This window comes from Corythoichthys intestinalis, chromosome 6 (assembly GCF_030265065.1).
Source record: "Corythoichthys intestinalis isolate RoL2023-P3 chromosome 6, ASM3026506v1, whole genome shotgun sequence".
NCBI classification, from domain to species: domain Eukaryota; kingdom Metazoa; phylum Chordata; class Actinopteri; order Syngnathiformes; family Syngnathidae; genus Corythoichthys; species Corythoichthys intestinalis.
In genome coordinates this window covers 56,740,412-56,763,060 of record NC_080400.1, presented here as the reverse complement: position 1 = coordinate 56,763,060, position 22,649 = coordinate 56,740,412, and the positions used below count along the sequence as shown (strand labels likewise).

The 22,649-nt window shown below is 38.8% G+C and overlaps 1 protein-coding gene across 5 annotated transcripts in view; it reads right to left on the bottom strand.

Moving 5' to 3' along the window:
* Positions 1-22,649, bottom strand: part of fat3a (FAT atypical cadherin 3a) — a 434,014-nt gene that overhangs the window by 202,318 nt on the left and 209,047 nt on the right. The gene's annotated exons all lie outside the window — the stretch shown is intronic.

The window sequence follows — 22,649 nt, the reverse complement described above, 5'->3', positions numbered from 1 at the left end:
TACAAGTAGAGCTGGGAATCTTTGGGCACCTAACGATTCGATTATGATTACGATTCAGAGGCTCCGATTCGATTATAAAACGATTATTGATGCACCCCCCTCCTTATTTTATTATTATTTTTTTTTAATGTTTTGTACATTAATTCCAAAATTGTTCAAAAATACTCTCAGGCTAAACCCAAGTACTATTTCAGTATCAAGTTAACATATAACAGTAAACAAATATACAAAAATAACAGTAAATAAAAAACTCCAGTCCCCATTCTGTATCAGCAGCTTTAAACTACATTCAATTAATGTAATGTTGTGAATCAACCATTAAAGTTGTTAAAAGTGCTCCCATTATTCCATAATTTCCCTTTTGTCTACTTTCGACATGTGAAAGTTTTAAAACTATTTTAAAGATAGATTCGAGTCAATATTTTACCGATTTAGGAGTATTTTAGATAAAAAGTTAACTAGGTTCGCTTGGAAGGTTCGCTACAACAGCCTTGCAGGGAAGTGTACTGCTTTAAGATGGCGGCCGTTTACTAACGCCCGCATCTAGCTTTCTGTAGATGTGCTGCTAACGCTACCGAATCTATATTGCATCTAGTCCTATATAAATGATATCTACCGTAACATTATGTGGATGTACTTTGTAGCAGCTGTCTGCAGCAGTCAGGTATGTTGTTGCGTTTTTTTTTATCTCGTGGCATGAGTTGAGCATTGGCATTACCCGAGGGGCCGGGTAATGAGAAGCATGATGTTTAGCTACTCTCGCTCCATTCCTTATTGCGTCCCAAAGACTGCGCGGCGCGCTGAGTGTGTTTTACTTCCGCTTTACTTGGCATATTTCAATAATCGGAATTTGGATGTTTGTGAATCGTTCTCGAATCTTCCACGGCCGAATCGCGAATAATCTAAGAATCGGAAATTTTGCACACCTCTAATTACAAGTCAGACGGGTGGAGCGGCCACAGCTGAGAGCAGTTAACATCAGCCAGCTTTAAAAGTCCAACAGACGCTTAAACTAGTCTGCTTCACACGTCAGTTGTGTTTTGCCTTCTACAAGATATCTTTGATCACCGACTTACGACTACATTGCTCTCGTCCCAGGTCCTGCTTTCTGCGCGCCCTAGTGGTGGGTCCGTGAGACCTCATGAAGAATGTCGACACAGTGACACACTGTGTTGACACATTGTGGATACTGTGTCATTGAATACTGACACCTGCTGGACATAAAAAATCCCTACAGGCAACCCACTTGACAGACTGACACTGAATTAACAACATAGTATAATCAAATCATTTAAGTCTTTGCATTCATATTGCATTATTCCATATTTTTAAATTATGTGAACATATATTATAATGTGAAAATGTAAGTAATAATGAATGGGTGAATGAGGATTCTTGTTCTGATAAAATTTTATTGAAAAACATATTTTTTTTAATGTTTAAAATTTAGTTGGTTCCTTTTTATTTATTTATTTTTTAAAACAAGCAATTTCACCAGCTGTGGACAACAGACACTCACATGGAACCAAAGATGCCAGCATGCACAAGAATTTCTTAGCCAGTTGAAAAAGGTTTGGATAAGATGTCCATTGGCTCCTCCAGTATTGAAGAAAATCTGCATTGCAAGCCATGTTTGGCTCAGCCATTCATCGTTCCACTTTTGCAATTTCATCTACAGTTGCTTTGCCTCCTTGACTCCCCACTTTGTCATCTAAGTGCTACCATAGCCCATCAGGGGAAAAAAATTGAAGTGGACAATAAATAAATGATAGCTTAATTACCGATTTTTAATAAGTTACCAAAAAGCTACTGTGGGAAAGTAAAGGAATAGCTCTATTCCTGTGTTTATCTTGGGATTATCAGAAACTTCATTCTCATGCTTGGCCCAATAATGCTTCAGCATTGAGGAGGTGGCTACTGTTTGTATATGACAGGTTGAAAGTACAAATGCGACATTTCACCTGCAAAAAAAAATAACGTTTATAAAAAATCCAGAGATTTTAGAGCCGCTCGTACCTGCGCGCAAGACGCGTCGAGGACGATAGGCCAGTGCTCTGACCACTATGCTAACAGGTTAAATGTCATCAGATTCTCTTGAAGGCATCAAAAGACATATTTCCACGCACCGCAAATGATGGACCCGCGTGTAACCGTCAAACTAATAAACTAAGAGTTACCTTAAAATTAATTGTATTTTGAATGAAAGATGACAAGTGCGTTTTCCCTGTGTTACATCCATTTCCACAGCATGTAGACAATGAGGAAGTAACCGTGAGCATAGGCGGATCTACTATTCAGGCGAAGTAGACGATCGCCTTAGGCCACCAACCAGTAGGGGGCCCCCAACCAGCTGCCCTTGCCCCAACGAGCAACGACTTGGGCCACCGGAGCCAGCAGCACCCCCAACTATTCGTCATGTATAATTATGTCAGCATACCAAACAAATAAATAACAAAACAAAAAAAGAAAGCCATTTGTATGCTGCATTTAGATTATTCCCCCCCCCCCCACACGCACTACAATGGACTGTTCCACAATGACGGACTGAGTATCAGTCGCTTAGCTTCATTTAGCGCCGTTTAGCATCGCTTAACTGTTTATTAGCTTCCCTTAGCTCTCCCGCGGTTTTCACGCCACTAAGCTCGCTATTTTTACAGCTCACTTGCTACTTTGCACGTCGGCTATCGTTTATTTCGAACACATGAGCAAACGTGCTCTCCATGAGAGCCAAAGTGCAGTGAGGGAGAAGTTGAGAACAGGCCTCTAATGCCTCTTTTAACTTTCTTCTTCTTCTTCACACCAAACATAAAATACACGGCAGCACACCCTGTGGCGAAACAATGTAGTACAGTTCCAATCAGTCAGACAATGACACTCAACAGCTAGTTAACAGCAAAAGCACGTCATGTTCGTCATATAAATAATGATTTCTGGAGTTAATCCCACATGCTTCAGAATTAATATTATAATATGTTGAGTAAATACTACATAATACAGATTCTACAGTAAGAATACCTTTCAAATGACACTCTTCATGACAAATATGATTGGAAATGAATAATTATTATAGTTATTATACAACTATTATATATAGTAGTATACTATCATAATATTGCTAGAATTTTTTTTAAGAATTGTTTTGAATAATGTTGGCAAGGCAAAGTCGGTGTTCTGAATCTGTTTACTTTCCATTCTTTTGCACTAGTAAATGCTATCAGCATTTAACCTCATTGTTTATTCGTGATTAATTATTGTTATTTACATGATTATTTCTACTTTAATAAAAAATTTAAGTGTTCCAAAATAGTTTCGTGAATTAATAAGTGTCAACAAAAATTTCATTGCTATATTAGTAAAAAAAAAAAAAACTTTTTAACCCCTGACCCATGAAGAGGGCCCGTGGATATGTTCGCCTTAGGCCCCAAAATTGCCAAGTCCGCCAATGACCGTGAGATGTGGATTGTTTCAGCAGCTCCATCGCGTTGACAGACGCTCTTCCTTTTGAACCAGTTTGCTTCGTCATGACTGTGTCGACACAGTTCAATGAGCTCATGCATTGGTCACGTGATTTTCTTGTAGCGATACGCGCATCGACGCAGGGGTTGCTCCATGAGCTCGGGGCGTGCGCCGGCACATTAGTATCACTGGACCCATCATTAGCGCGCCCCTCACCGGATTCCATGCCTGCCTCCCTTCCGAGCCTCCTCGTCTTACACCAGCTCCATAACCCGAGCCAAGCAATCGACACCCGCGACAGTGTTGTAATCAACAGTAAAAGATTACTCATCTCACCGCTGTGTGTCCGCTGTGGGGTCCCCTCTTGCTCTCGCACCCTTGACACCCTTCAAAATAACTCAAAATAAAACCATTAATTTCTAAACCTGGCAACAAAAGTGAGTACACCACTTAAGAACTATGTACATCCCTGGGATGGCGTGGCTCAGTGGTAGAATAGTTGTCCCCCGAGGTTGGTGGTTCGATTCTCTGCCCTGATGAACTCACCTAAGTATCCTTGAGCAAGATACTGAACCCCACATCGCTCCTGGTGCTGCGTCACCAGTTGATAGATGGTGATGTAGTGTAAAGCGCTTTGATCACCTTGAAAGGTGGAAAAGCGCTATACACAGGGGTGCACATCATTTTTTTGCCTAGGTTCTCAGAGGAGGACCTGGAGATGTGACTTGGTCCTCATTGAGCTTGAGAGCCGACCCGCCTGATGCGATAAAATTATGACAAGCTTTACTTAGACCCAATTACCTTTAATTAATTATATTAACAATTAATGCTCGATTAACATCAACTGGCACAACAAAATTGCCACTACTTCGAAGTGAAATGTAAATAAATAAACATAAAAGCACCAATTCAAAATAAAGGGCATTATGCGGCTCCCACATTAACTCCAAGCCTTTGTAAAAGTGGGATGCCCTCCTCCTCATAAGAGCTCATTGAACGTACATGTTTAGCTTTGTGAAATGCGAGCAAAAACACGTTTGTCAGTGCATAGCGCTGTGCAGGGCGAGTGGGGTGCTGTCTGACATCGATAGTTTGCTTAAGTGCCACATGCTCTGTTTTTTTCGTGCTTTTCAAATTTTGGATGGCTGAAATTCTTTGACCCTACTATATAAAATGCGCTGCTTTTATTAGCGACATTGGAATTCTCACGGCAAATTTTGTACCACATTTCCGTGCAAGCATCATTTGCTTCTAGCCATGGTACCTACCTCCTGCAGCCACTTTTCAGCAAATGTCCTTTTTTTCGGTAGCTCCGGTGACGTCTCTCTCATCTGTCTGTCTTTTGACGGGGGTGGGGGAACACGGAAATAATTACCGGTACTCAGTGGGGCCTGCCTCTTTGACATTTTGAGAAGTGATTTTCTCGTGTCCGCCGCAAATACAGTGGTCAGCCATCGGTACGCAAAAGCGTATGGAATCCGTTGAGGGCCCGCGCGTTTGTCTACGTCCAGTACGCATGCGCACATGCGGACCACTTATGTGCACCCCTGGCTATACAAGTATAACACCATTTACCAAATTGAGTACTGCTTGTCATTTTCCCTCCAAAATGTCATGTGACTCATTACAGGAGTGCTGTCAGCATTGCTGCAGGGATTGAAGAGGTGGGGGGGTCAGTCTGTTAGTGCTCAGACCATAAGCCGCACTCTCAAATTGGTGTGCATGGCTGTCACCCCAGGAGGAAGCTTCTTCTGAAGATGGTACACAAGAAAGCCCGCCTGTCTCATCGGAACATAGGACATGGCATTTGTATGGTCAAAATTTGCTCGCTTAATGAAATTAATTTCCTCTCGTGACGATGCTTGTATCATGAAAAACTCGTAAGGTGAGGTACTCGTATCATGAGGGTCCACTGTCTCTATTTAGCATTTACGGTCATTTTGGCGACAAAAGTGAGAACTTTTCTAGTGTGTAAGAAATAATGAATAGAGTTGTGGCTGTCAAACAATTGACGTTTTACTTTGAATGTCTTCCTAACGCAATTTTTTCTTAGGGTAGATAATGTATCGCACAACTGAATATAAATGCACACATTCTCTTTATTTATTCATTAGTTACAGCCTTGCCATTACCTTGCATGACAAAAAAACATCACCATATTCATGAGATGCTCTTTGTGAATGTCAGTGCTGTACATCACATACACAAATTCACAATTGTCATTGCCCGTTGACACCGTAAAGGAGCATGAAGATTACAACGTCATTTCTTTAGATATTCTCATTCTACAAGTGACCTCGTGGTTGTCAGGGCAAACACACACAGTACATCACAAGCAGGCCATGCATGTGATATTTGTTTTTTCACTGGGGAGTTACCTATACAAACATCTCGTAATGCCACGACTAGCGTGTTGTAAGAATTGAAATGATCAATACTAAAAAAAAAAAAAAAAAAAAAAAAAAGGCAATCCAAAAGCAAAGAATTGTGCTCCGTGCATCATCGACTGTAGTTCAGAATAAATATTTATCAGAACACATAAACATTAACAAAAAAAAAAAAATCCTCATTCTCACCAGGGATGCTGATTAATAAATGTATTAAATTGTGCATATTAAACCAGATGTATTGTATGTATACTAGCTAGACTTGGCTTGCTCTGTCCAACGCATCAGAGGCTTCATAAATTCTGACATTATTGTAGTCCTGCGGGACCTTTGAGGCAAATTTGAAATCTGGTCAAAGAAAAATCCATGTTGTTAACGTAGTTTTAGACAAGGGCATAGCTTTGGTCTCAATATTGGTAGGGACGATATAACAGTATAACCTGCATATACACCTTTTGCTGGGAACGGGACATTAATAAGACCAAACATATTAGGTGAACGGCAGTCAGGCTACATTTCTCACCAATAAGAACCTAATTAATTGATAGGCTAAATGATTAATGCAAAATAAATCTGTATTGACACTTTCACACTGTAAATTCACAGTATAACGTCTTAATCTGATATTTTTTCTTAAATCTAGTCGAATAATTTTCTCAATCTTGTTTTGAGTGATAAAGGCTAGTTAACAGATTAAGGTGCAGGTTCTTCCACTTACTTTTTTTATAATATTACTATTTGTTCTTATTAAGCCCATACCATTAAAAGTTGGTCATTTTTCACCTAAATCAAGAAAACAATGCAATGAAAACAAGGGCGTAGGTGTCGAGTTCAGATGCGAATCCTTATGTAGACATTTATAATATTACCCAAAATACGGAGAGAAGGCACTCAATTTAGTCGAAAAGCTTGCAAGGAGAAGGACGGGAAACTATACAATGCAATACTAGACTATAAAATACAGCCTCCGCAATCCTTCACCTCTCGTTTTATCTGGGATGGCCCTAGCAACAAGAGAGAGTGTCAACCCTAAAAGGATGGGCAGCCAAGCGGGCGACACCTCTATGAATTTATTTGGCTATGTGAATTCATCCTGTATGTTTTCTACTGTTAATGTTAATTAAACTGTAAGAAATGCAGTGAACCAAGGTTTACCCCCTCCCATTCTCTCAAGTTTTCATTTTTATTTCATTTATGTGGTCTTAAAGCAGCCCAAAGGAGCTTTAATTTTTTGTTGAGTTTATTTGTACTTGTGGATAAAGGCAGTAGTGTTTTACTTGAAGGAAGGCTCCATTTTTTTATTTATTTTTGTTAGGGTTAGGGTAACCGTCCCTCCCAATATTGAGACCAAACCTACGCCCTCGCTTTCAAATATTGTTTTGAACAATATCTATTCTTAAATATAACTGACACACAGTTTTTTTTTTTTTTTTTAAGATTAAATATACAAACCTTTTGCTAGCTATTTTTCTTATTTTAAGAAATCCAAGTAAAATTTACTTGAAGCACTGGCAGATAATTTAACTTATTTCTAGTAGATTTTTCACTGAAAACATGGGAATTTAATTTTTTTATTTTATTTATTTATTTATTTATTTATTTTTTTCAGTTTTAAGGAGGTGGGTTTTTGCAGTGCATTGGTTCAGGTGATACACTGTTTGATTCAAACCTTTGTTTTCGAAAACTACTAGAGAAACATTTTGAAAACTTCCAGAATAAATGTTTGGATTTTATTAGCATATTTAAATTGCATTATTTGAACACAAATTATATTAACATAACAAGAAATACAAACTTGTTTTAATCATCTCATAAGTATCCAGGAATGCAAATATATCTAGGAGGATATTTCTTTTAAAGCAGCTTCCTCCTCGAGTTTGAGAAATTCCCACAGATAAATGTTATGCTAACTCTGATGCAGGTCGGACTTTCAGTAGCAAAATTAGTGGTGTGTTTCCCACTTACACAACATTTACGTTTTTACATTACTTACAGTAGCTGCTGCTGGCGGCAAAAAACCTAATATCCCTGGTCTTCGATAGGGGCTGAGGAGGTGCCACGGCATGGGGTGAAGGAGTTTGTGTGTGTGTGGGGGGGGGGGGGGGGGGGGCGCAGTCATCAGCCAATCAAATGTGCGTTTGAGGGACAAAATGGACCGGCAAATTCAGCAAGTGAAATTTAAGTCTGAAAATAATGAAAGTACTTATTAATGGTTGGGTCAATTCTATCCTTAAAACATATGGGAAGACAATCTAAATGACCTATATAACTGAATTCATTATATCATGAAAATAAGGTTGCTTCTAAGTTGGGGGGACAATTTGAGCATCCTGAAAACATGGTAGTGTTATGTCCCTACCGTCCCTATGCAAACCTAGGCCCTTCGTTTTAGATACATTATGTATGTTAAGAATAAAGAAACAAAAATAAACTTTCCAAGACCTCATGATTCGATCTGCCCTAGTGGAATGACAGACATGGAAGAACATACAATACGGAGTGAAACCTAAAGAGGCAAACACATTTAAGCTACAGTACAGCAGATCGAGTGATTGATGTGAAACAACAAAAACAACAATTAATTCCGGTGCTGGTGCCTATCCCAGTTAAGAACAGGCAGGAGGCGGGAAACACCCTGAACTGGTTGCCAGCGAATCGCAGGGCACACATACTGTAGCAAAGCAACTATTCACACTCACAACTATTTCTTGGGATGCGGGAGGAAGCCAGAGTACCTGGAGAAAACCCACTCAGGCACAGCGAGAACATGCTAACGACAAACAGGAAGGCCATACCACGGAACTAAACCCTTGATCTCAGAACTGTGAGGCAGCCATGCTAACCACTCGCCCACCATGTAGCCTAAAAGCAACCAATAACAAATAATAGCATTCCTGATATGTTGACAGTCGCACAAACATATATTGGTACTGAAATTTAATAAATGACAATCAATGCTGAATGAAGGAATTTACCACTGTACTGTATGAATATTAACAAGCAACTCTACGGTGTACTGTCAGTGTCAATCCCTCTAATGATGGGAATGATGAGTGTGAAAAGACAGAAAGGAGGGATAGAATGTAAACGACAAAGCTTCTGTGTGAGTGCCTGTGAGACTTGATTACCATTTAGATGTGCACTGAAGGCTGTGGCGTAAATGAATGGCTGAGGGCTGCCACAATAGCTACAATTTACTTAAGCAGAAATCGGAAACAGAAAAATATAGCGTAAGAAAGGTCATGAACATAAAAGAATGGCACATCTGACATATTTGACTCACATCACATTATGCTCTATCCTTTCAGTCTGAGTTGTTTCAAGAATATATAGAATCTGTTTAGACAATCAAATCAATCCCACTGATGTAACTTTGGTTTATACAGGCAAGCACTCTGAGGGAAATCAATCAATCATGTCATACTGTTACTTGCTCAACAATCCTGTGAGGCAACATTTTTCAAGAGGCTTAGAAATGAATAATGAATGATATAATTTCAAACAGTTGGGATAAAAAAAAAAAAAAAAATTAAAAAAAAAAAAACATTTTTATACATTGAACAAAAGCCTGGTTTGGGAGAAAATTGTGCCTCTGAAAGAAAGATGATCATTTAAAAAATATATAAATTCTAGATGCATTACATATTCACTCACTGCTTCTTTACTCAGTTGGCATTCAATTTCCCTACCAAATGAACAGTCCCTATATTGGAAAAAACTGACATTGAGACATTTTGGGGGTTTGCGATATAGAAAAGTTTCTGAGGTACTTCCGCTTCACTTCCATATTTCTGCTCGTGACTTCCGTTTTCCACGTTCTCTAACCAAAACAACCATGGAGCTGGAGTGGCATCACTCATCAAAATCCCTCAAAAAAGCCAATTTCGAAATACCATATCATTCTGCCATCATCACAGCATGGGAGGACAACATGTTCATGGAGGCAGATGTGGAACAAAGCCCGTGCCACACAAAGACCAGTTGTTTATGTAGCCATGTTACCGCTGTGTTATGGAAGGTATGTTCTTCCTATCCCTGCATTTTCATGCCCAGTGCTCCAAAAATACTAAAGCCAAGATAATGCGCATGAAACGAGTTGTTGTCGTTGATATTGTTATTACTAATGATGCACCGATACCGACACAAGTATCGCCGGGGGGCTGATCCGGCACTGAAATTTTGGTATCAGCGAGTAGCAACAAATAGGGCGCGGATCAGTGAACTACCCCAGGTAAATCACAGCTGAGCATATTGCTGTACAAAAGATCCAGGATTCATATCTATGTATACAGAAATCACGTCATAGGAACTGCCTGTAGCTGCTGTATCGACAGACATAAAACTGCAAAATGCTCTGAGGAGTACTAAGGAGAAATAAGGTTTGAGAGATTTAAAAGATGAGATGGTAGAATAAACCAAGAGAGAAAAGACAAACAGGCAAAAGACAGATAAGACATAAATACAACCATAAACTGTAGATCAGAGACAAAGAATGATATGGGCTTATGGGAAGAACTGTAAATCCCTCATCAATGTCTGATGGCGAATGATCAAATATTCATTAGCTGCCATAACAGAGACAGACAAATGGGTAGAAAAAGAAATGTGCAGTCTATGTGGAAATGCCAAGAATGTGAATACAAGGCATATGATAATACAGGAACTGAAAATGGAGGAAGCTAAAGGTTCTAGGGAGTATGAACCTTTGTGTTGTGAGCCCTGTTGAGTATTTTGTTCTGTTGTGCACACATAGGCACCTTAGGGGCAGTGTGATTCATGAATGCACCTTAGGGTACATTCACACTGCACGACGTGCTACACAATTCAGATGTGTGGTTAATTCGGATTTTTTCTGAGTAATTGTTCATAATTCCCAGACATTTGCAGACGTGGATCGCAACGTACCATTTACCGCATTACATTTACTTGAGTAACTTTTTGAGAAAAATAGACTTCTGAGAGTAGTTTTACAACGCAATACATTTTATTTTTATTTGAGTAGATCTGTGAAGAAGAAACGCTACTTTTAAGGTTGGTTTATACCTGATGCATTCACGTGGTCCGCATGGCTTCACGCGGAAAAATAACGTCATCTGAGTGACCACGGCTTTCCAAACCACACATACGCATCAGATTTGCGCACCGCGTACATGCTGAAATTTTTAAACCACCTAGACACTTAGTCTTTTCAGTGATGTGTCAAGCGTCCGGCACAACCCATTAGCCAGACGCTATTTGTCCGACTTCTAAAGAAAATGGGCCGCGGTTCAGTTTACGTGAAGCAACTCAGCCCCAAGGTTGTCTGTGATTAGCCAAGATTGGCTTCAGTTAAAAATGTCCTGTATCATTGGTTAAATAAAATGTAAACCAGTGTTGTTTTTGACAGCCCTTTTAATTTTCGTCTTAGTCTTAGGCTAGGTTCATACCGAACATCTCAATGCATAAATCAGATGTTTCTTCATATGTGCTTTTTTGCGTGCTCGTTCAGACTGCCTTTTTCTGTTGAGCCCATAAATGTAGTACGCATGCGCACTAATTCGCAGTCCGACACGCGCTGAGCAAACTGACAGGCACGCGCAGAAGCATCAAAACAAATGACTACACATCAGGGATGGGAACCTCTTGGTATCTCATGATTCGATACGATTTGCAATACAAACCTCACGATAACGATAATCTCACGACATTGCGATACAACGATTATCGTTACATTGGTCAGGAAATCCTTCTACAAACAACTAATAAACAGAAAAACAAGCTTTCCTTTTGCTGTAAGTTTTGACTAGTAGACGTCCAATCCATTTGAACTGGGAGGGTGACAGTGAATGAACACTTACCAAATCAAACGGGTCCCTCCTACTTAAGGCCGAGTTATGCTTCCGAGTCAGACCTGCGCCGTCAAGGAAGACCTGATTTACGACCCTGCGCCGTAGCCTGGCGGGTTCCTATTGAATTTTCAAACCCTAGCGTCACATCGACGCATATGATGTGGCGGAAATGGACTGTGATTGGTCCGCTCAGGCTGTTGTTTCCGATTCAGCGCAAAATCACCGCCATTGTAGAATCAAACATAATTTTTCTACATTCAAAAATGGACCAAGCCGACGGGAGTATCATCGAAGAGCAAGTCTCGTCAAGACATCATAAAGATTGCCAAATGGCAAGGTCAGCGATTAAATAAAAAACATAGAAGAACCACCGAGACGTGTGTGTTCGGAATCGAGTGGCCACATGAAGCGGTGACCCAGTTGGCCAAAAACTGCCAGCTTTTTGTCAGTTTATGTCATATTTTTGGTTGGTGCACTTCATCATTTATTGTGTACATATGTTTGCTGTGAGTCTGTGACTTATTTATGTGTCACACTTCAAGTATTTGAAGAATAAAGCACAGGTTTGGTGCCAAAAGAGTTGTTTTAATGTTTAATTTTCAACAACAGACAGTTCACACACGATACATCATCACTGATTGAGAGTGCCTCGGTGCTTTTATGATAACGTTAACATCAACGCTTCCAACGCAGTTTGGGAAGTTACATAGATGCCAGAAATCTGCTATGGCTTCCCACTGACTGGTTGTAGAACACGGCAAACAAATCGGGCTGGAGGGCTTTGCACACCTGGGACAAAACGCTGGACGCAGTGCTCGACGCCAGTTTGAAGCTAGCAGCCAAAGCTAGCTGGTTTCTACCAGAGGCTAGAACTCTCTATGCGGCATCAAAAGTTGGACAGACCGCCTCAAAACCGTCTTCTGCGTCGCCTGCACCTCAACATTTGTAGGATGAACATTATTCAATGTTGATGAGCTGAAGATCCACATTCAAGGTTTCATCTTGCATTGTTTATTTTTTCTCCGTTAAACTAGACAAGAGGAACTCAACAAGCATGCCCCAAAACCGTACAAACATAACGCCACACCCCTCTAGTGACTTGGCGGTGAATTACAGAGCAATGCGTCACCTGGCCGGAGAACCATCGAATGTCGAATGACGCCGTAGTCGCTATGCCGTCACCGCAACGCGGAAGCATAACTCCAGCTTTATATGTTCATCAGTGGCAACTGATGCCAGACAACAAGGTAATTTTGGGCCATTTCAGGTCATTACCTGTTGATTTTCAGTCACTTCCTGCTGATTTTGGGGCATTTTATGGGTCGCTTCACATTCTGTAACCCAAAATCAACAGGGAATGAATAGGCAGTAACTCAAACTCAACAGGAAGTGGTCTGTAAATGCCATAAATGAACAGGAAGTGATCTGTAAATGCCTCAAAAATTGGAAAGAATGACTGTGAATGCTCTAGTTTCCAATAAACATACGTTCATTCGCCCTTCTCGGTCTTAATAGTTTGGGTATCGAGCACCGCCAATGGCAGCCCTAGAGTTAACTGAGATTATAATGGAAGATTTTGGTAGCAATTTGTTGGTTCCTTTTTTTATTTTAAAAATTGACACCTTTTTAAAAAGATATCTTGGCATGAGCATATCGATAACCTTTTGGGATGCAAAGTATCACGATATATCACCAGTTCGATATTTTGTCACATATCTACTACACATGCTGGATCTACATCATTTTAGAGCAGTGGTTCTTAACCTGGGTTCAATCGAACCCCAGGGGTTCGGTGAGTTATTCTAAGGGGTTCGGGGAAGGTTAAGACACACAGGGCCCTATTTTTGGACGCTGACTGAATATAGGCAAAGTGGCATTTTAGACCAGGTTTTGGACTAGTTAGTCCCCAATCTTTAACTGCTAGTCCTAGAGAAACTGGTTTCCTCAGTGGAAGGTTGACTCTCACTTAGTATGAGGATGTAAAACAGACCTGCATATAACGTGCACTGTGTTTACATTAAAAAAAAAAAGCAACAACATTTGCATCTCATTTTACACAATGAATAAAGTGTGTGAGGCATGGATGTGATAGAATGAGAAGGTCAACATGAAACAAAAACAGAAACAATGTGAAATGAATCGAGTTTAATTTCATTTTCCAATGTGAAAAGCAAATCAAAAGCAAAATTATTTGTTGTAAATTCACACTGTTTATTGGATTTGTAGAAAAATTATGTTTATTTTTTCTAACATAATGACTTTGTGTTCAAATTTGGCTATTATTTTGTGCAGTGTTTTTCATTAAATCTGATATCGTTTGAGAGTGGTCAATGCAACCAAGCAGGTTTAATGTTGAACAATACAAGCTATATTCCTCCATCTGATGGTGCTGGGCACATAAAAATAACATACATTTTGGCCTGTTTAAAAACAGGCTTTCTAAATCAGAGAAATTTGAATGGAAATTCACTTGGGTTTGAGCTTGCTGGCTTAGATATATCGATTTTGAATTAAAAAAAAGGTTAAGAACCGCTGTTCTAGAGTGATCATATTTTGATTTCCATAAAGAGGACACATATAACAGACATAAATAATTCCTTGTCTTATATTTAAAGTTTATATGGATTGATAGAACGTGTATGACGCACGCACATACGGGAAGTTTGCCCCGACTCGCGGCCATGGAATCAATATTTAAATAGTGCTCATTTGGAGCACAGAAAGAAAACCGAGCATTCTTAGGCTTATCCTTTTTTACCCCCATTCTATTGTTTTAGGACTTTTGTCAAGCCCGTCTCTTCCCTAAAAGCCGAGTTTAAGCTAGGTGCTGATGCTAATGCACAGCTCCATCACTGCCATAGCTTCCTGCCTCTCTCGCTCTTTGCTGATGTAATTCGGCATGAATTCCGATTTGGGGAAACTTGACCGTTCAGACCGCTGCCACATTCTGGAAAAATGCCGGATCGGATTTTAACCACATACGAAAGTGACCTAGATCAGATTTGAAATGTTCCACTTCCATACGACTTGTCCTGTTCAGATCACCAAGGTAATCAGAAGTTGGAAGAAGATCTGTTTCTTTGTTCTAATGTTCAATGTTTGAGTATTTAATTATGTATGACATTAGTTCATTGTGTAATGAATGACTGGACTGAAAGGGAGTTGCGATGGTACTTTTAATCTCATTGTACTATGTACAGGTATAATGACTAGTGCGGTCAATTTTTTTGCGTTAACGGGTGGTAATTAATTTTTTTAAATTAATCACGTTAAAATATTTGACACATTTAACACATGTGCTCATGCATTGCCTCAAACAGATTACAATGACACCGTTTTTTTGCACATTAAGAGCTGAGAGACAGAGAAATGCGAAATTTCGTAATTTCTTAACACGCTTCATTGAACACAATGCAGAACATTTACTATTTGCAGCCACCACTGACAGCCATGGTTGCCCAACTTCCCATCATGCATTTGGGCGGAACAGTTAAGTTGCTACTGTATCATTTAGTGAAAGCACAACAAAAATAATATTCCTGTCTCTCAAAAAAAAATAATGTTCACAAAAAGAAAAGGGCTCAATGCAAAGAGAACTGGCATTCCCAATCAAAATAGCTTTGCAAAATACACATAAATCTTACTCAAACTTACTCAAACTCTATTCAAACATTTCGTTTAGCTCAACAAATACACTAGATGACAATATTTAGTCACAATATACAAACTATCTCGTACGTTGTGAAGTCAACACTCAAATGAACGTAAGGTACAATGAACCAGGAAACTACGGCGTCAGTCGAGGGGCAAAACGCACTCGTTGGCTAGCTCTCCAATTAATTTAAAACTCGCCATTGACACCTTTTGGTGTATTTCAATCACTACCTTGCGTAGTTAAAGACACTGTGGAAGAACGGCAGGGAGCCTATGTGACTATTAGTTTATTTTTTGATTGAAAATTTTACAAATTTTATTAAAACGAAAACATGAAGAAGGGTTTTAATATAAAATTACAATAACTTGTACTCACATTTATTTTTTAAGAACTACAAGGCTTTCTATCCGTGGATCGCTTTAACAGAAATAATATTAATAATGTTAATGCCATCTTGTGGATTTGTTATAATAAACAAATACAGTACCTATGTACAGTATGTTGTATGTATATATCCGTCTTGTGTCTTATCTTTCCATTCCAACAATAATTTACAGAAAAATATGGCATATTTTAGAGATGGTTTGAATTGTGATTAATTACGATTAATTCATTTTTAAGCTGTGATTAACTCGATTAAACATTTTGATCGTTTGACAGCCCTCATAATGACAAATAAATTCTATTCTATTCTATTCTATTCTATTCTATTCTATTCTATTCTATTCTATTCTATTCTATTCACTGCATGCAGGCTTGGGCACAGTGTAATATGCTAGAACTTAGAAAAAAGAAAAGACTGCCAAAAATGTTCCCACAAATTTAGAAGCATTGAAGCATATACATGAAATATTTTGGTAAATTAACACATACTATTCAAAGGGTGGAAGAGGTCTAACCTATCATCTGATTGAAAAATCAATCAAGCAGGTGTGTCACGCTTTTTTTGCAGTGTAAGTCATAACACCTTTTTAATCACACTAAATAACCTCTGAAATGAATGCATGTATTCATGTATTGACAGAACGTTTTCTCTCCTCATCTTATTTCTTCACACTCACGCAGATGCACCCCCATAAACACGCACTTACACACACACACACAACCGCACTCACACAAACACTCATTTGAATAAGCTATTATCCATTTTCATTTTTTCCCTCCACGTTATTACTCTACATTTAATTAGAGTAGATGTTTATGCATACAACTGGATTTCAATAATGAGGAAGCTTCAAAATATATGGGAAAATGTTTGATATTGTAGATGATATATTTGAGCCATGTCAAATTGTGAAGCTTATTCACCACTTATATTGGCTCATTCTTTCTTCTTATGCATCGCATAAATTTACACATACACTCACAATTGCTGTAATAAATGCGGAAAATATGTAAAGTTACACAGGAGTCCACCTTTTTGTTTTGATCAGCAAAAATATTCCCTGGGCAACTTAACAGTATATTTTGTCATCATGATTCATAACTCATTTTAAAATGAATCAATCAATAATTGAATTAACGTGGTACTTTTAAACAAATCAAAGGGCATGTATCCAGCATGTGTTGCAGTGCTATGAGTGTTGGTCATTTAACAGATGGGAGCAAGTCAATTACGTTAAATAGTGATAATGAGCATGATAATAATACTTATTATAGTCATAACAACAATAATGCACTTACAAAATTATTTCTGATAAATGTTGACACCATTAGGGATGTCCCGATCTGATCATGCGATCAGAAATCAGGCCGACTGCGCCATGTTGCAGAGGATCGGTATCGGGTGAAAAGGATCGGGTTTTTAATTTTAAAAAATATATTTATGTTTTTCTGGCCCATGCTCATAAAGCCTCTCACTCTCCCTCCTGTTGCATTTTATTTGGTCAGCTTTGCACTGGACTTTTCTTGTTAAAGTTAACGACGATTGACAGGCGTTGAAGCTTTAAACGCTGCCAGAGAAGCTGCCAGAGAAGCTTGGGAGCTCTACCTTGAAAGTAATACGTCAAATACGTCAATCATCGTTTAGCTTGTTAAAAATTCGCTGGCTAGTGTGCTGTGGCAACTCATTGTGTGTGTGTGTAAGTGAGCGGCTGTTCTCAGCAGTGTGAGCGGATTTGAGTGGACTCACTCAATGAAGCATTTAATAAAGACAAGCATTTTTCTATGTTATTCTTGGGGGTTTTTTTTGTGTTTTTTTTTAGCAACACTTTTTTTCAGTAACGGATAGGGGACTCGGTATGGGCAGATTCACAAAATCAGGTGACTCGGACTCGGGTGCAAAAATACAGTGGTATGAAAAAGTATCTGAACCTTTTGGAATTTCTCACATTTCTGCATAAAATCACCATCAAATGTGATCTGATATTTGTAAAAATCACACAGATGAAAAAACAGTGTTTGCTTGAACTAAAGGCACCCAAATATTCATAGATTTTCATATTTTAATGAGGATAGCATGCAAACAATAACAGAAGGAGCAAAAATAAGTAAGTGACACCTCTGCCTAAGGAGACACAAAGACCAATTTTACCAAATATTTTAAGGTCAGGTGTGTGTCCAATCACTGATGAGTGGTTTAAAGCTGCCCTGCCCACTTTAAAACACACACCGAGTAAGAATTGTCTTGATGAGAAACAATGTCTGATCATGGCTCGGTCAAAAGAGGTGTCTGAAGACCTGCGATCAAGGATTGTTGATTTGTATAAAGCTGGGAAAGGATACAAAACCATCTCTAAAAGTCTGGATGTTCATCAATTGACAGACTGGAGAGAGTTTGGCATTGTTGCTTCTCTCCCAAGGAGTTGCCATCCACCAAAGATGATGCCAATAGTTCAGCGCAGAATACACAGAGAGGTAAAAAAAAAAAAAAAAAATCGAGTGTCTGCTAAAGACTTACACAAATCATTGGCACGGTCCAATATCTCTGTGGACACAACAACTATATGTAAAACTATGGCCAGGAATGGTGTTCTACTGTCTAAAAAAAACATTGTTTCTCATTTAATGTTCGCAAAAATGCACTTGGACACTCCACAGAAGAAGGCAAAATATTTTATGGACTGATGAAACCAAAGTTGAATTGCTTGGGAGTAACACACTACGTCATGTGTGTAGGACAAATGGAACAGCTCACCAACATCAACACCTCATCCCCACCGTGTAGCATGGTGGAGGGAGCATCGTGATTTGGGGCTGTTTTGCTGCCTCAGGGCTTGGACAACTTGCAATCATTAATGGAAGAATGAATTCAAAGGTTTATCAGGATGTTTTGCAGGAAAACCTGAGGCCTTCTGTCAGACAGTTGAAGCTAAAAAGAGAATGGATGCTGCAACAAGACAATGATCCAAAACGCAGAAGTAAATCAACTTCAGAATGGTTTCAGAAGAACAAAATACACCTTCTGGAGTGGCGAGGTCAAAGTCCAGACCTGAACCCTATTGAGATGCTGTGGCATGACCTAAAGAAAGCGTATCATGCCAGACATCCCAGGAACCTGACTTAACTACAGCAGTTTTGTAAAGAAGAATGAGCCAAGATTAGTCCTGATCGATGTGAAGCATCTGGTTGAAGTTATTGCTGCCAAAATAAAATATTAAATGTGAATGTTAATTTACTGATTCTTCCTCCTTCTGTCATTGTTTGCATACTATCCTTATCAAAATATGAAAACCTGCAATTGTTTGAGTGGGGTTAGTTCAAGCAGTGAATATTTTTTCTTCTGTGTGATTTTGACAAAGATCAGATCACATTTGATGATGATTTTATGCAGAAATGTGAGAAATTCCAAAAGGTTCAGATACTCTTTCATACCACTGGATGCGATAGGGACATCCCTCGTCTCCATATTCACCTACTTTTGATGAAGCATCAGGGAAATACGCGATTGGTCAACCAATAGCGTTTGATTTTAAGTAGACCGGACCCTTTAGCTTTTATGAATGATATCTGAACAGAGCTAAAAGTCAATTATCATTTTATAAAATTACTTCTGTAGTAAATTGGCTTCGAGAGACAAAAATGTTGTCTTCACATACTGTAGATATGCTATCATTCAACACGGAACTTTAAAACCCCAATTCAAATGAAGCTGGGACGTTGTGTTAAACATAGATAAAAAGAGAAAACAAAATTGAGCCGTCCTGACTAGTCGAGGTCATCGATGACGTTCATGCGCCGACGAGCACAACATACTGTCCAAAGTTGATGAAGAGTTAAAATAGCTTTTAAAAAACTGTTGAAAGCACGTGTGCAAAGTTGAGATAGAGGAGGCTCAAGAGGCAAGAGTTTCGAGCGGGGAAGAGGACAGCGGGACAATAAAGCGAAAAAAGGACCATAATGTCCAAAGTATGGTCTTATTTTCAAGAAAAATGGAGGGTTTCACTGTCGCGTGCAGCCTTCGTTGTGTTAAACATAGATAAAAAGAGAAAACAAAATCGAGCCGTCCTGACTAGTCGAGGTCATCGATGACGTTCATGCGCCGACGAGCACAACATACTGTCCAAAGTTGATGAAGAGTTAAAATAACTTTTAAAAAACTGTTGAAAGCACGTGTGCAAAGTTGAGATAGAGGAGGCTCAAGAGGCAAGAGTTTCGAGCGGGGAAGAGGACAGCGGGACAATAAAGTGAAAAAAGGACCATAATGTCCAAAGTATGGTCTTATTTTCAAGAAAAATGGAGGGTTTCACTGTCGCGTGCAGCCTTCGTAAAGCCGAGCTTACGGCAGCACCTCGGCTATGAACGAATTCCTGATTGCACTGTTGGAAGACGATAGAAGTCAAAAAGCTGAAGGATCATAAGTCCATATAACTAACGACACTGTTTTACTGAAGTTGCCATAATGTGCATCGTATTAACGTGCATCATTAAGTTGAACTTTTGTTGAAGCAATGGGTAGCAGTTAAAATTACAGTGTTGTGTTTCAGCTTTGTGCATAATGTAGCTAACATTAACGGAGCTATTTCACACTGGTGACTGGTCAAATTGTCTTAGTGCTTGAAGGCACGTTGCTTGTCCCGCTGATTTACGAATTAATAAATGGAAACACGTGGTATCTATTAATCTACTCTGCTCAGCACCATCTGAGCGTCTTTTCTCAGCTGCCGGGAGCATTGTAATGAAAAAATGAGCAAGGTTGACACCCGACCATGTGGACATGTCCGCACCATGTCTACTTGAGCACCTAAGTCATATTGCCCTCCACTTCCATATGCATGCAGTAGATTTGATCTCTTCTGTTATCATATTGATCATTGAAATACTGCACATACAGTATATTGACATGCACATGACGACAATGTTTTTCTGGCAAAATTTGCCTCAATCCAATTCACCCAAAATTGTGTTAGAGTGTTAGAGTGCCTGTGCATTCTAAGAAAATAGAGCTCAAAGTGTTTATTTCAAATCGCAAATTGTGCCATTGTCGAAAGGACTGCATTTTTTAATTGTAAAAATTGCAACGTAATTTACTGTGACCTAAGCGAAATCATAGACTTCATCATGATATTGACGGGTCAGATTCGACCTTCAGTGCGACACACCTTCAAGTAGGGGGCCATCCCACAATCCGCTTCAGTCGGTCGCAGCGACGCATGCAGCGATTCAACGCCGGATTTATGTTGAAAAAGCACAAAAGCTGTACAAACAGGAAGGATTGTCTAAGGGGTGATTTGTTCAAGGATTCACGGAAGTTATCATATTTTTCATACCATGCATTCATTTTGAAACGTTGTGAAAAAAAATCAATTGGAGAAACTAGCCGCTACAGCATTGGTATTATACTTCGCATTATTTATGTAAAATAAATGCTACCTGCACATTTTTCTTACTTTTAACTAAGAATCGAGACTCTTTTACGTCCATATCTATAAAGAATTCAGGGATTTAAGCATTGATTCACAATAATTTTCACCGGTAAAGCTCTGTTTACATTTGGTGGCCGCCACATTGACTGACAGACTAGCATCGTACTTCGACATATTTACGTAATATAAATGCTAACTGCTTTTTTTTTTTTTTTTTTTTTTTTGCTTTTAACCAAGATTCGAGACTCTTTTACGTCCATATCTATAAAGAATTCAGGGATTTAAGCATTTATTCACAATAATTTTCACCGGAAAAGCTCTGTTTACATATGGTGGCCGACACATTGACTGACAGACTCGCATTGTACTTCGACATATTTACATAAAATAAATGCTAACTGCATGTTTAATTTTGGTTTTAACCAAGAATTGAGACTGTTTTACGTCCATATCTATAAAGAATTCGGGGATTTAAGCATTTATTCACAACAATTTTCAACGAAAAAAGCTCGTTGTCTGTGATTCAACTCGGTCAGCTTTGACGGCCATGCTAAATATGCAGGCCCCCAATTAATCGGCCCTGCGTCCCATGCCCCGTCAATATCTTTTTGAAGTCTATGGGCGAAATATTACAAATATAAATGAATAAATAAATAGTGGAAACAGAAAATGGTAAATGGGATACAAGCTAAAATCAGTTTCATTATGTCAGAGTGACAGGAAACAGCAAATTTATTTCTGCTTCAACTGTGTGTCCCTGATCTCTCCATTTATAAACTCTTTTTTTTCCCCTTTTGGCTAAAAGAGACATTGTAAATCTTTTGTACAACAGCACTAAAGAATGTGTTTTGTCAGCCGATTCTCCACAGTGACATGATGTAATTACAGCCGCAAGTGAGCAAAAACTGTGCATGTGCCTATCTTTAGAAATGAATCACATTCTTTTTTAAACACTGAAATGAACATTCGGTGAATATAGGTGAAAACCTTTGCAATGTGTGTCAGTTATTGCTGACCATGGAAAATGATAAGAGTTGGCCGTCAAACAAAGTGATGACTAATGGGAAATTTAACACGTTTCCTTTTCAAATGTTATGTCTAGAGGTGGGTAGAGTAAGCAAAAGGTTTACTCATCTAAGAGTAGCGTTACATCAAAATAATGTTATTTAAGTAAAAGTATTCACCCAAATAATGTACACAAGTACAATTAGATAAGTATCAAGTACATCAACATCTATATGAATTGTTATCATTATACTGTCTTACAACCTATTACATTTAGGGATGTCCTGATTGCATATTTTTTCCCGTCAATTTATTTCATTTTCAAGGATCATTTTTGTCTGACTTTGTTGTCAGCACGTTCCACTATGGAAAAAACAAAGTATTTAATAAAATATTTGATTCATTCAGATCTACAACATGTTATTAGTGTTTCCATTATTTTTTTAGCAGTATATACTGTATACAGGTAGTTTCCGGGTTACTAGCGAGTTCTGTTCCTAGGCTGATTCCGATC